The sequence below is a fragment of the Miscanthus floridulus genome, chromosome 17, assembly GCF_019320115.1.
Source record: "Miscanthus floridulus cultivar M001 chromosome 17, ASM1932011v1, whole genome shotgun sequence".
NCBI lineage: Eukaryota > Viridiplantae > Streptophyta > Magnoliopsida > Poales > Poaceae > Miscanthus > Miscanthus floridulus.
In genome coordinates, this window is record NC_089596.1 from 86,627,045 (window position 1) to 86,638,877 (window position 11,833).

Sequence of the window (11,833 nt, forward strand, 5' to 3'; positions counted from 1 at the left end):
ATACAACCGTAGCTTGATTTCAAGGCGTGAAAAAAGCTAGCAAACCAAGCCGCATGTAGTTATGTTATGGGTTCATTGTTGTGGATGAAATGAGAAACCCTAGGTTTAGGGTATAATGTTAACTGCTTTTGGTTCTTAGAACGAAATTGGTTGTATTATAGTTATGGTTCTCATTGATATTTTTTGTAATGTTTTTATTTATGTTTGTTAAATTACATCCGTTTTGTTGGATGCAAGAAATGTTTCGGGAGGAGTTTTGGCGAAAACGGGGTCGTCCTCGAGAATTATACCCCGACGCGTCTAGCAAAGATGCCCCCGTCCCTCCTGACCTTCCTGTCCCTAACTGTGACTGTGGTTTCCCGGCCCATGTTTTTCAATCGAAACATCCGGACACAGTCGCGCGTTGCTTCTACACATGTAGTCGGTTTAATGTAAGAAATTATTTGTACTATCATTTTTCTTTATTTGTTTAAGTATGATACTAATATTTTGTTGGAATCTCGTTGTGTAGGACCATGAGAGGTGCTTTTTTTCAGTGGATCGATGGTGCAGACAAGTTTGATCCTAGGTACCTCTTTTTCGACGATTGGTTTAGAGGGAGACATCCACGTGAGCACTTCAAGCGGCGGGTTCCACCCCCTAACCCTCCGACAATGACGGCTAAGGAGAAGCACCTAGCCGTAGTTAGACAACTCGAGGAACCTCCTCTGTACGATTGTGGAGATTGAGCTGTGATAAACCCTGAAAATACGTTGGAGTTTTTGTGTCCAAACAAGCATGAAGTAAGTGCAAAGTGTATGTGTTAAAATCTTGAGCTATATGTGTTCATGTACTAATGTCTCATTATTTAGGTGTATTCAATGGCGAAGTGTCGTTTCAAGGAGTGGTTGTATAGTCCTAAGAACCAATGGCCAGAAGAACCGCGGAGGGTTAAGGAAAAGAAGAAAGAACGAGTAATCTACAAAGCACCTCCTGTCATATGCGAATGTGGTGTAAAATCCAACTATGGCCTAGCCTCTTCGGAGCTTGGAATAGGCCATTATTGCGGCCATATGATTGAGTATGATGAGGTTCGTTATTTTTCTGGTAAACATGAAATAGTATTTTGTTTGTTTTGCTAAGACATATATGATATAATATTTCTTTTGAACAGAGCATTAGGAAATACAGTTGGAAATGTTATGATGGTCAAGCTAAGTTCTTGGATGAACTGAAGAAGAGGCAACTAATTGCATGGAAGAGGAGATATGGACCTGACTACGTCAACCTATTCGTTAAACATCATAAAGAAAAGATGCGTGAGTTTGCTAGACAACACGGTATTTGTAACCCGGTCGATGTTGGGCTTAACAAATGGGGATTGAAGAGGCGGATAACGTTAGAGGAGGAGAGGGCAAGGAATGAGGCAAGGGAGGAGACAAGAGTACATATGCAGGTCTTGAACGAGCATGTTGCTACATTATGTGCCAGTGAGTGCTTGAAAACCTTTTTTCGTTGCCTGGTTTTAAATTTAATATAATCGCGTTGCTAACTGATTGCATTTTATACATGAAGGGATTGGTTGCAGCGGGAAACATGCTGCAGAGGTGGCTCGTGCAAGGTATGAGGAGAAGAAGTTAGATGGCCATAGATCATGAGCTGGTCGCACCGTTCAATCACCGATTGTGTTGTGTGATGACGGAGACGAGGACGAGGACGACACTGGCAGACTGAGTGAGCTCATTGCTCTAGCAGAGGCGGGCATACAGGCGCAGGAGGCTGAGGACGACACTAGCAGACTGAGCGAGCTCATCTCTCTAGCAGAGGCGGGCATTCAGGCGCAGGAGGCTGACGACGACACTGGCAGACTGAGCGAGCTCATCGCTCTAGCAGAGGCGGGCTTACAGGCAGAGGAGGACGACGACGCGTTCTTCACTCAGGCCGCAGCGGCCGCAGATGAAGCGGAGGCCGCTTACTACAAGCGACAGGCAGAGACGACGCGGCGCGGCGAGGGCGCGGGCTCGGCCGTCGGAGCAGCAGCGGCGGCGCGGGCGGGCGCGGGCGCGGCGGTGGAGCGGCGACGGCGCGGGCACGGGCAGCTAGGGCGAGATGGAGAAGAAGAAATGCGGGGCGGCAGATATTTAGGGGGCTCGGCGCCAAGATCTACAGCGCCGAGCTCGGCGCCATTCACTCTGTCGCCGAGCCCCCTGACAGGCCATTTCCCCGTGCCCAGGAGCTCGGCGCCAGTGACCGTGGCGCCGAGCTCGGGTGGCGCCGAGCTCGGCGCCAGAGTGCGCCGAGCTCGGCGCCAGTCACTCTGGCGCCGAGCCAAGGGTCTATTTCCGGAATTCTTTCCGATAGGGGTCTATTTGTGAGAAACTTTCGAAAAAAGGACCAAATAGTAAAAAATTCGGCCGCACCGGCGGATCGAACACCATGTTTTCTGACTTTGACTGATGCACGATGGTCGATGGATCGAGCTAGCGATACGGCGTACTGACTTGACTTGACTTGACTCCGTAACGTCAACCACTCGAGCCAGTTTTAGAGGGTGTTTGGTTTCTCCTCCTAAACTTTAATCGTTGTTCCATCGAATATTTGGACACGTGCATGGAGTATTAAATATAAACTAATTACGAAACTAATTGCACAGCTTGCGACTAATTTGCGAGACGAATCTTTTAAGCCTAATTAGTTCATGATTTGGTAATGTAGTGCTACAGTAAACATATGCTAACGATGGATTAATTAGGCTTAATAAATTCGTCTCGTTGAGTACACGGATTCTGTAATTTATTTTTTTATTAGTATCCAAATCCCCATGCAACATCCTCATATAGCACCTCCTAAATTTTAGTCACCGGATTCAAACACCCCTTACCTTAGGAGTACTTTTTTTCTTGGACGCCTCAAATACTTCACCCTTAGGCGTACCGACTTGACAACGTGGTAGAAATTCGGTTATGAACAAAGTCGTACGGCAGGTCCAATCTCCTCCGGTTCATCGCACACGTTCCTTTATTTTCCCCCACACACATGCCGCACGGCTGGTTAAAACACAAAGACTTTCCGATTCAATCAAAAAACACCGAAGACTTTTGAAGACTTCCGATCAAAAAACAGGTTTTTGCCCCTCCTCGGGTCCTAGCCGCTGTGGCGACGGAAGAAAGAAGAGGTGTTGCTCTCGGACCGGATCCATCATCGATTCGTTCAGCCTGTGGCGTGCCCTGCCTGGTGCGGCCGGCCCTATAAAGACCCGCGCGCAGCCCGCAACAGGGACGCGTAGCAAAGCAACGCAGAGACCGAACACGCTGTTGCTTCCGATCCGCCCGGCCCCGGAGGAAACAGGAAACTCGTTTAGTTTCCAGCATCGCCACGAGTCCATCGGCTGGGTCTCTCAATTGCTCGCAAGAATAATTTTTGGCTAGCTTGATCGATCGACGAAGATCGAAGAGGTGGGGGAGGAGGGGAGCAAAGATTAGGCATGGACCTCATCAGCTTCGGGCCCCAGGAGCAGATCGTATGGCCGGCTTCGGTTCTCGCTGGGATCGCCATGTGCGCAGCTATAAGGGCCTTTTTGGCATGGCTTATGCCGGCTTCGGCTTCATCTATTTTGCGTAAATCGAGGCACTGTAGCGTGAAGCCGTTTTGTAAGTCGGGGTTAAAATAAACTAAAAGCCGGGAAAAACCAGTTTTTCTGGCTTCATCGGCTTTGGCTTCACCGGTGAAGCCGTTTTGGATGAGCCGTGCCAAAGGGGCTTAAGTCATCTCCATTGCCATCTAGGCATCTACCTGCTAATTTATTTAATCTCAACGTGGAATCTTCATGATGCATCTCTGTTAGCACAAAATTGACCGGAGTTTGTTTTAGTGTGTGTGTTTTTTTAACTTAAACCATAGTTTTCTAGCCGTTCCACTGAATTAACAGCTCCAGAGCTCCTATTGTGTATATTCTCGCAGGTATACGACTTGACTCGCCAAGTTAGCTCTCGGTGCTTCTAGGGTTATGATGGGCTAAACGAGATGCATAAAATTGAGTGGAATAACAGGTCAGAGATTCTTAGAAGACCTACCTTTTTCACACGTACTACGATTTCTGATGAGAAACATATATACATATTCTCATCAATAACCATTATAATACACTAGTTTATCTAGATATCCATTGTACATGCTAGTTACTAATAATTATGCATGCGTCTATTTCCATGTTTCAGGGGTTGGCAGCTGCGGCAGTCTCCTTGTATCTGCTGGTGATATCTGACCTTTTCAGTGCGGACGCTCGTGGTACTGCCATCGTAGTAGACAGAAAATCATGGCTATCTGATGGCATGTTCGGGGTAAATTTACTCTGCACCCAAAATACATACACCAATGTTATTTTCAGTATGGAGACAAAAATGCAAGACCAGGGGGTGTCCCAAAATATTTGTTCAGAAATGCGTGTTAGATGTTCAGTTCAACCCAATGATGTATGTTTTGTCCTCCCTATACTAGGTCTCTCTTGGCTACTTCTTGACAGACTTGGCGATGATCCTGTGGTATTTCCCTCGCCTAGGCGGAAAGGAATATGTAAGGAATTGTATTTATTATATCACCATACATACAGTAATTAATTAGAGAGAAGTTTTTTCTCCTGTGTTTTAAACCATACCTGACAAGAATTTGTTCCGGTGGTTCTGAATGTTCAGCTCTTGCACCATGGACTCTCCATGTATGCAATCTCTCTTGCCCTGTTGAGCGGCAAAGGCCACTTCTACATCCTCATGGTCCAATTCACTGAAGCAACCACTCCCTTCGTGAACCTCAGATGGTAATATTCTATTCAGACACTCTAAATTTCCAGCTACTGATGCTAGCTAGCTCTCATATGTTGGATCGGAGAACGTCATGGATTAATTCCTACTGGATGTGCCATGTTTTTCTCCCCCCTGTAGGTATCTGGATCTTGCTGGCCGGAAGGGTTCTAAGCTCTACTTGTACAATGGACTGGCACTGTTCGTTGGATGGCTGGTAATGGCCTGCTAGTGCTGGCTGCTCCACTTCTGAACTTCCCTTTTGTGCTGTGATTGCTCATCGATCTCATGCGTGGCATTGCAGGTTGCTCGGATCATATTGTTCGTGTACTTCTTCCCTCACATGTACCTGCATTTTGATCAGGTACGTAAACCATGTGTTAGTTGATCTCCACCAATAGGCCTAATTGGGCCCTTGGATCTGCGCCCTGATCGGGGGTGCCTAACCCTAATATGGTTGGTGGGCCCCTATTGCACAGCACTATAAATAGAGGTGTGGGGACCAGGGCTCGGAGAACGAAGTTGACCGGAGCCGCCGTAACCACTCACAGAAACCTAATCCGATCTAACGAGAAGTGCTGTCAGTGACGGGATGCCCCACCGCACCGCCGTCACCTCTGCATCGCCCCTGCGATCACCACCGGGCCACTGGACCTCGCCTTCTCTCCACCACTACGCTGGAGCTGCCACAACACCGGCGTCCGTAGACCGAATGGTGACTTAGATCGAGGTATATCAACTGTTTTCCCATCTAAGTAAGAAGCTTTACCCCGAATGTACTTCTAGAGGTACACCATGATTCTAACAATGGTATCAGAGCCGAGGTCAAAGTATAGGGTAGAGCATTGAAAGAAATCAAAGAGAACAAGGGTTCAATCCATTTTAGATTGAAACCCTAACCCTAACCGGATAAAAGAAAACAGAAAAGGGACCAGGGGGTGGCGGATGTCACCCAACTCCCGGTCACCACCGCCACCGAGCGGGGAAAGATGCCTTCGCCGGCGCGCGGCAAGAAAAGAACAGACCCAGTTCGGATCTGAGGAAAGGAGTAAAAAGAAAGAAGAACAGTGGTTCCCGAACACTAACCCTAACTAGGTGAAGAGGAAGGGCCCTCGGCTCACGAGGCCGAACCCTAAAACCCGTAAAGACTCCACGGAGATGACACACAATGAAACCCTAACCCCAAGAATGTAACCCTAGAATGAATCCCCATCCCAATCGGACTCAACCGAGAAGAACAAGTCCAAAAAGAGAAGAAAGGGGAGAGGGGAAGAGGCTTATCTCGCCAAAGCTTCAAGACAAAACCGAATCGGGTTCACCCGAACCCTAACCCTAACTCACGACGAGGAAGGGGAAGAGAGTGATTCGGTACAAATAAGAAAGAAAAGAAATCAAAAGAAGAGAAAAACCGAATCGGACGAATCGAATCGGAAAAGAAACCCTAACCCTAGATCTAAACCCTAATCCCAAATACTGGTTCGGATAAGAGAAAAGAAGATCCAAACCAGAGAAGGGGAAAGGGGAAGAGCCCTACCTCGCCGTGCGCAGGGCTGACTCTTCGCCGACGCGGGAGAAGAGGGCCGAGCTGGGGGGAGATGTTTCGCCCGGGCTCGGCCAAGGGGGCGCTGCGGCCAGGCCGCTCGACAGCGGCGCGCTCACCCGCTGGGGAGCGCGCGCCGGCGAGGGGGCCGGCGACGGCGCCATGGCTGCCCGCTCCACCTCTTTGCTCCCTCGGTTGCTGCTTGCTGCGCTGAGAAGGAAGAAGGAGCGAGGCGAAAAGAAAGAAAGAGGAGGAAGGGGAGCTGCTGGTCATGCTCCGGCGGCTGCTTTCCTCACGACGCCAGCGGCCACCATGGCCGCCGTCGCTAATGCCGACGCGGCGCAAGAGAAAGATAGACAGAGAGAGCGAAGAGAGAGAGTCAAAGAGGAAGAATGAGCTAGGGTTTTGGCCGACGCGGCCGGTCGGGTTGGTTTTGTTCGGGCGAGACAGCCGGGCGACCGTCGGATGCGATCCAACGGCGGAGCGCGATTGGGCCAGACTCAGCCCAGGCGGGCGCGCGCGGCCGAGCGGTTTTGCCGGCCTAGGCCCAGGTTGCGGCCCTGGGTGCGGCCGGGCGTCGCGCAAGGGAGTTGGGCCGGGCCGTTTTGCCGGCTAGGCTGAATGAACAGTGACGAAAATGAATCATTTTTTTGTTTTTTTTCTTTTTCCAGTAAATGTTTATTTCCTGGAAATTGATTAATGGCTTAAAGAAAAATAGAAAAGAGATTTGTCCTGTGGGCAAAATTCATTAAATTGAATTATTTTCCGCTGCTAAAGAAATAGTTGATTCTCCAGTTATTTTGAACCAACGTGATATTTAATTGGAGAAAAAGAGAGTTATTCCGCTGCTAAAGAAATTGTTTATTCTCCAGTTATTTTGAACCAACGGAATATTTAATTGGAGAAAAAGAGACTTTAACATGATTATGATGTTATTATTTTCTGACCAACGTTATTAATAAAAATATCATAGTTTTAATGATTTTATGTATTAATTCTATTTCTGCCCAACGGTGATGTAGAATTAGTCTATAAAAACAGTTGTATAATTGGAGAAAAAGAGATTTTGACGTGTTTATAATGTTATTTTCTGACCAACGTTGTTAGTAACAATATCGTAAATTTTAATGATTTATGCATTATTTCTATTTCTGCCCAACGGTGATGTAGATTTAATGTATAAGAAGAGTTGTATGTTTTGATTTTAACCAACGTTGGAATCAAGGCATGCAATTGTTGTTATTTTTATGCTAAAAAAAGGTTTAACCTGGTTTTCATCTTGGCTAAGATGGACTGGGTAGTCACCTCACCGTGTCCCACTGATCCTGTGGCACCGGTGAGGGAGACAAATGAGATTAATGCCGCTTGGGCAACTAAAGAGAGGGATTTTGAATCCCAAAAGATATTCTATGACTTTGAGCATAGGAAGAGGGTCACTACCAACAAAAAATTTTTGGCTATGATAAAGAACACGATTGAGCCTGCAATTGTGGGCTCAATCCCAGAGTGTGACATGGTCACCGAGTACCTCGATAGAATAAAGAGTCAGTTCACTGGCTCTTCAATGACATATGCTACCCAGCTGATAAAACAGTTGGTGACAGAAAGTTAATCTAGAAATTGTGGTATAAGAGAGCTCACGATACGTCGTCGAAATTATGGCACTATCGTTTAGGCCATATTTCGAGGGAGAGAATAAAAGACTAGTTAAGAATAATATTCTTCCTCCATTAGAGCTCTCAGATTTAGAATAATGCAGAGAATGCATAAAGGAAAGTGTGTAAAGAAAATTAAGAAAAATGTCAAACGAAGCGCAGGAAATTTACAGATTATTCACACAGACATCTGTGGTCAATTTCCTATAAAGAGTGTGGATGGTTATGATTTGTTCATAACATTCACAGATGATTACTCCTATTATGACTACATTTATCCAATCAAAGAAAGAACAGAAGCATTGAATAAATTTAAGATATTAAAGATTAAGATAGTCAGGTCCGACCGTGGCGGAGTACTACGGTCGGCATATCCCATATGGCCAAATTCTTAGACCTTTTGTAAGGTTCTTACAGGAGAATTGCAAAGTAGCCCAGTATTCTACACTGGGCGAACCTCAGTAGAATGGAGTAGCTGAAAGACGCAATCGTACCCTGATAGATATGGTGCGTAGTATGATAAGTTACTCCACCTTACAGATGAGCCTGTGGATGGAGACGTTAAAAACCATCATTCATATTCTTAATAGAGTACCAAGTAAGTCAGTGTCGAAAACGCCATATGAGTTGTGGACAGGAAGAGTACCCTCACTAAACACTTACGTGTGTGTGGGAGCCCTGCTGGGGCTAAAGGATTTAACCCAAACATTGGAAAACTAGATCCCAAAATAGTAAGTTGTCATTTCATTGGCTACCCAGAAAAGTCAAAAGGTTTTCGTTTCTACTATCAAGAGAGACATACAAAGTTTGTGAAAACGAGACACGCTGTCTTCCTAGAGGATGAATTGATGAAGGGGAGCATGGTAGCTTGAGAAATTAACCTTGAAGAGAAATGGGTGTATGCGCCTACTCCAATGATTCATGAGCCAATTTTCTCACTACCTACTGTCGTTGCACCGACAGTGCAAGATACTGTGGTGCTAGCACCTGTTGTTATTCCGCTTGTGGCAAGAATGAATGGCGATGAGGAATCTGTTCTTCAGGATCCAATAGAACCTATTGCCACACATGAGGGAGAGTAACAACAGCCTCAAACAGAAGATGTGCCAAATGTAGAGGCCCCTAGAAGGTCTCAAAGAGTTAGAAAATCAACTATTTCTACTGACTATGATATATACAATACTGAGAAATTTCAAATGGAGGATGATCCCACCTCATTTGAAGAAGACATGAGAAGTGATCATTCAACAAAGTGACTTGAGGACATGGAAGATGAAATGAAATCTATGAATGCCAATAAAGTTTAGGACTTAAAGATAATTCCTAAAGGAGCCAAAACAGTAGGCTATAAATGGGTCTACAAAACAAAACTTGACTCCCAAGAGAAAATAGAGAGGTATAAAGCGCAACTTGTGGCAAAAGGCTTTACACAAAGAGAAGGGATTGATTATATGAGACTTTTTCTCTAGTCTCATATAAGGATTCATTCAGAATCATAATGGCATTAGTGGCACATTACGATTTAGAATTACATCAGATGGATGTAAGGACGATATTTCTCAACGAGGACTTGGAGGAAAATATTTACATGGCACAACCGAAGGGTTTTGTCATGGAAGGAAAAGAACGAATGGGATGCTGCCTAAAGAAATCTATTTATGGATTAAAACAAGCTTTAAGACAGTGGTACTTGAAGTTTGATCAGACAATAAGTAATTTTGGGTTTTAAAGAGAATGTAGGGGACAATTGTGTCTATGCAAAGTTTAAGAATGGGAAGTTTATCTTTCCTGTCCTGTATGTGGATGATATCTTACTTGCTAGTAGTGATGTCAGTCTACTGCTGGAGACAAAGAAGTTTTGTCCTCAAAATTTGATATGAAAGATCTTGGTGAAGCTTCGTTCGTTCTAGGGATCGAGATTCCCCAAGATAGAAGTAAAGGGATATAAGGACTGTCACAAAAGACATACATAGAAAAGATCTTAAAGAAATTATGTATGCACAAATGTAGTCCCTCACCTGCTCCTATAGTCAAGGGCGACAGATATATGGATATTTTTAATGCCTCAGGAACTAATATGAGATCGATCAAATGAAAATAATTCTATGTGCTTCAGTTGTCGAAAGCTTGCAATATGCTCAAGTATATTCGCGCCCTGACTTGGCATTTGTTACCGGGTTACTTGGCAGATTCCAGAGCAATTCTGAACAGAACACTAGAAATTAGTAAAGAAAGTCTTGCGTTATTTACAAAGAACGAAAGACCTCATGATGACGTATAGAAGATCTGATTCACTCCATATAGTGGGATATTCAGATTCTGATTATGCGGGAGATGATAGAAAATTCATGTCTAGATATGAATTCACTCTCGTAGGGGGAGCTATTTCATGAAAAAGCTCAAAGCAAACTGTCACTACATCGTCCACAATGTATGCTGGGTTTGTAGCGTGTTGAGGCAACGGGGCAGGTGAATTAGCTAAAAAGTTCATACCCGGTTTTGAAGGTGGTTGACGACATCTATAGACCACTTAAGTTATACTGCAATAATAATCCGACAGTACAGTATGCTCACAACAATAAGTCAAGTGGTGCTACCAAACACATTGAAATAAAGTATATTGTTATGAAAGATAAAGTCCGGGATTATGTCATAAAGTCTTGAGCATATAAGTACAGAAAAGATGCTCGTGGATCCGCTTATAAAAGGCTTACCACCCAACGTGTAGCTAACATGGGTTTAAGGGAAAGCCTAAAATTCCTGGACAAAAGAAGGCCCAAAAGTTAAGTATCTATTTCAGAACAGAGTGGTGTGTTGTAGCTGTTAAATACTTAAATCTATCGGCAATTGACTGTGACGATGAAACATGCTCTATGCGCTAATCTGTAATTGAATGAACAAAAGTAAATGATATAAAATTAAAAGATGGTAATGAGATCAAGGGGAAGAATGTTAGTTGATCTCCACCAATAGGCCCAGGGCCCTTGGATCTGCGCCCTGATGGGGGTGCCCAACCCTAATATGGTTGGTGGGCCCCTGTCGCACAACACTATAAATAGAGGTGTGGGGACAGGGCTCGGAGAACGAAGTTGACCGGAGCCGCCGTAACCACTCACAAAAACCTAATCCGATCTAACGAGAAGTGCTGCCAGTGACGGGATGCCCCACCGCACCGCCGTCACCTCTGCATCGCCCCTGCGATCACCACCGGGCCACTGGACCTCGCCTTCTCTCCACCACTACGCTGGAGCTGCCACAACAACGGCGTCCGTGGACCAAATGGTGACTTAGATCGAGGTACATCAACTGTTTTCTCATCTAAGTAAGAAGCTTTACCCCGAATGTACCTCTAGAGTTACACCATGATTCTAACACCATGAAGCTAAAATTGCTTATCCGGTTGTAGACGCGAAAATGAAGCAGGCTTATTAACTTAGTCATGTTCCGTGATGGTGTTTTACGTTTCCAGGTGAGGACAGTGTTCCCGCTGGGGTTCTACAGCATACTGACAGTGCCGCCGTTGCTCTCGCTGATGAACCTCGTCTGGTTCTGGAAGATCTGCAAGGGGATGGTGAAAACTCTCTGCAAAATGAAGCAGAGTGTGAGTGCAAAAACGGATTAGGCCGTAGCAACTAGCAACGGAGATTTTATTGGTGCCCTTTTTTAGATTAAAAAAGCTAAATTGCTTTACCGTTCTTTTCGAGCCTCCTTCACGTCAGGGGAGAGCGATTGTTTCAGTGTCTTCCACTTTTAGGAAGAACAAAAGCTGCACTAACAGACCTGCTGCTCGTGCATTTTCCTGTGGGCCGTGGACCCGTAGTGGCGTCCGTGAACCGTGATCTTTTTTTTGTTTTCCGGCGTCC

At 45.4% G+C, this 11,833-nt stretch overlaps 1 pseudogene; it reads left to right on the forward strand.

Moving 5' to 3' along the window:
* Window positions 1-3,463: 3,463 nt before the first annotated feature.
* On the forward strand, window positions 3,464-11,592 carry LOC136514839 (uncharacterized; annotated as a pseudogene).
* Window positions 11,593-11,833: the final 241 nt, after the last annotated feature.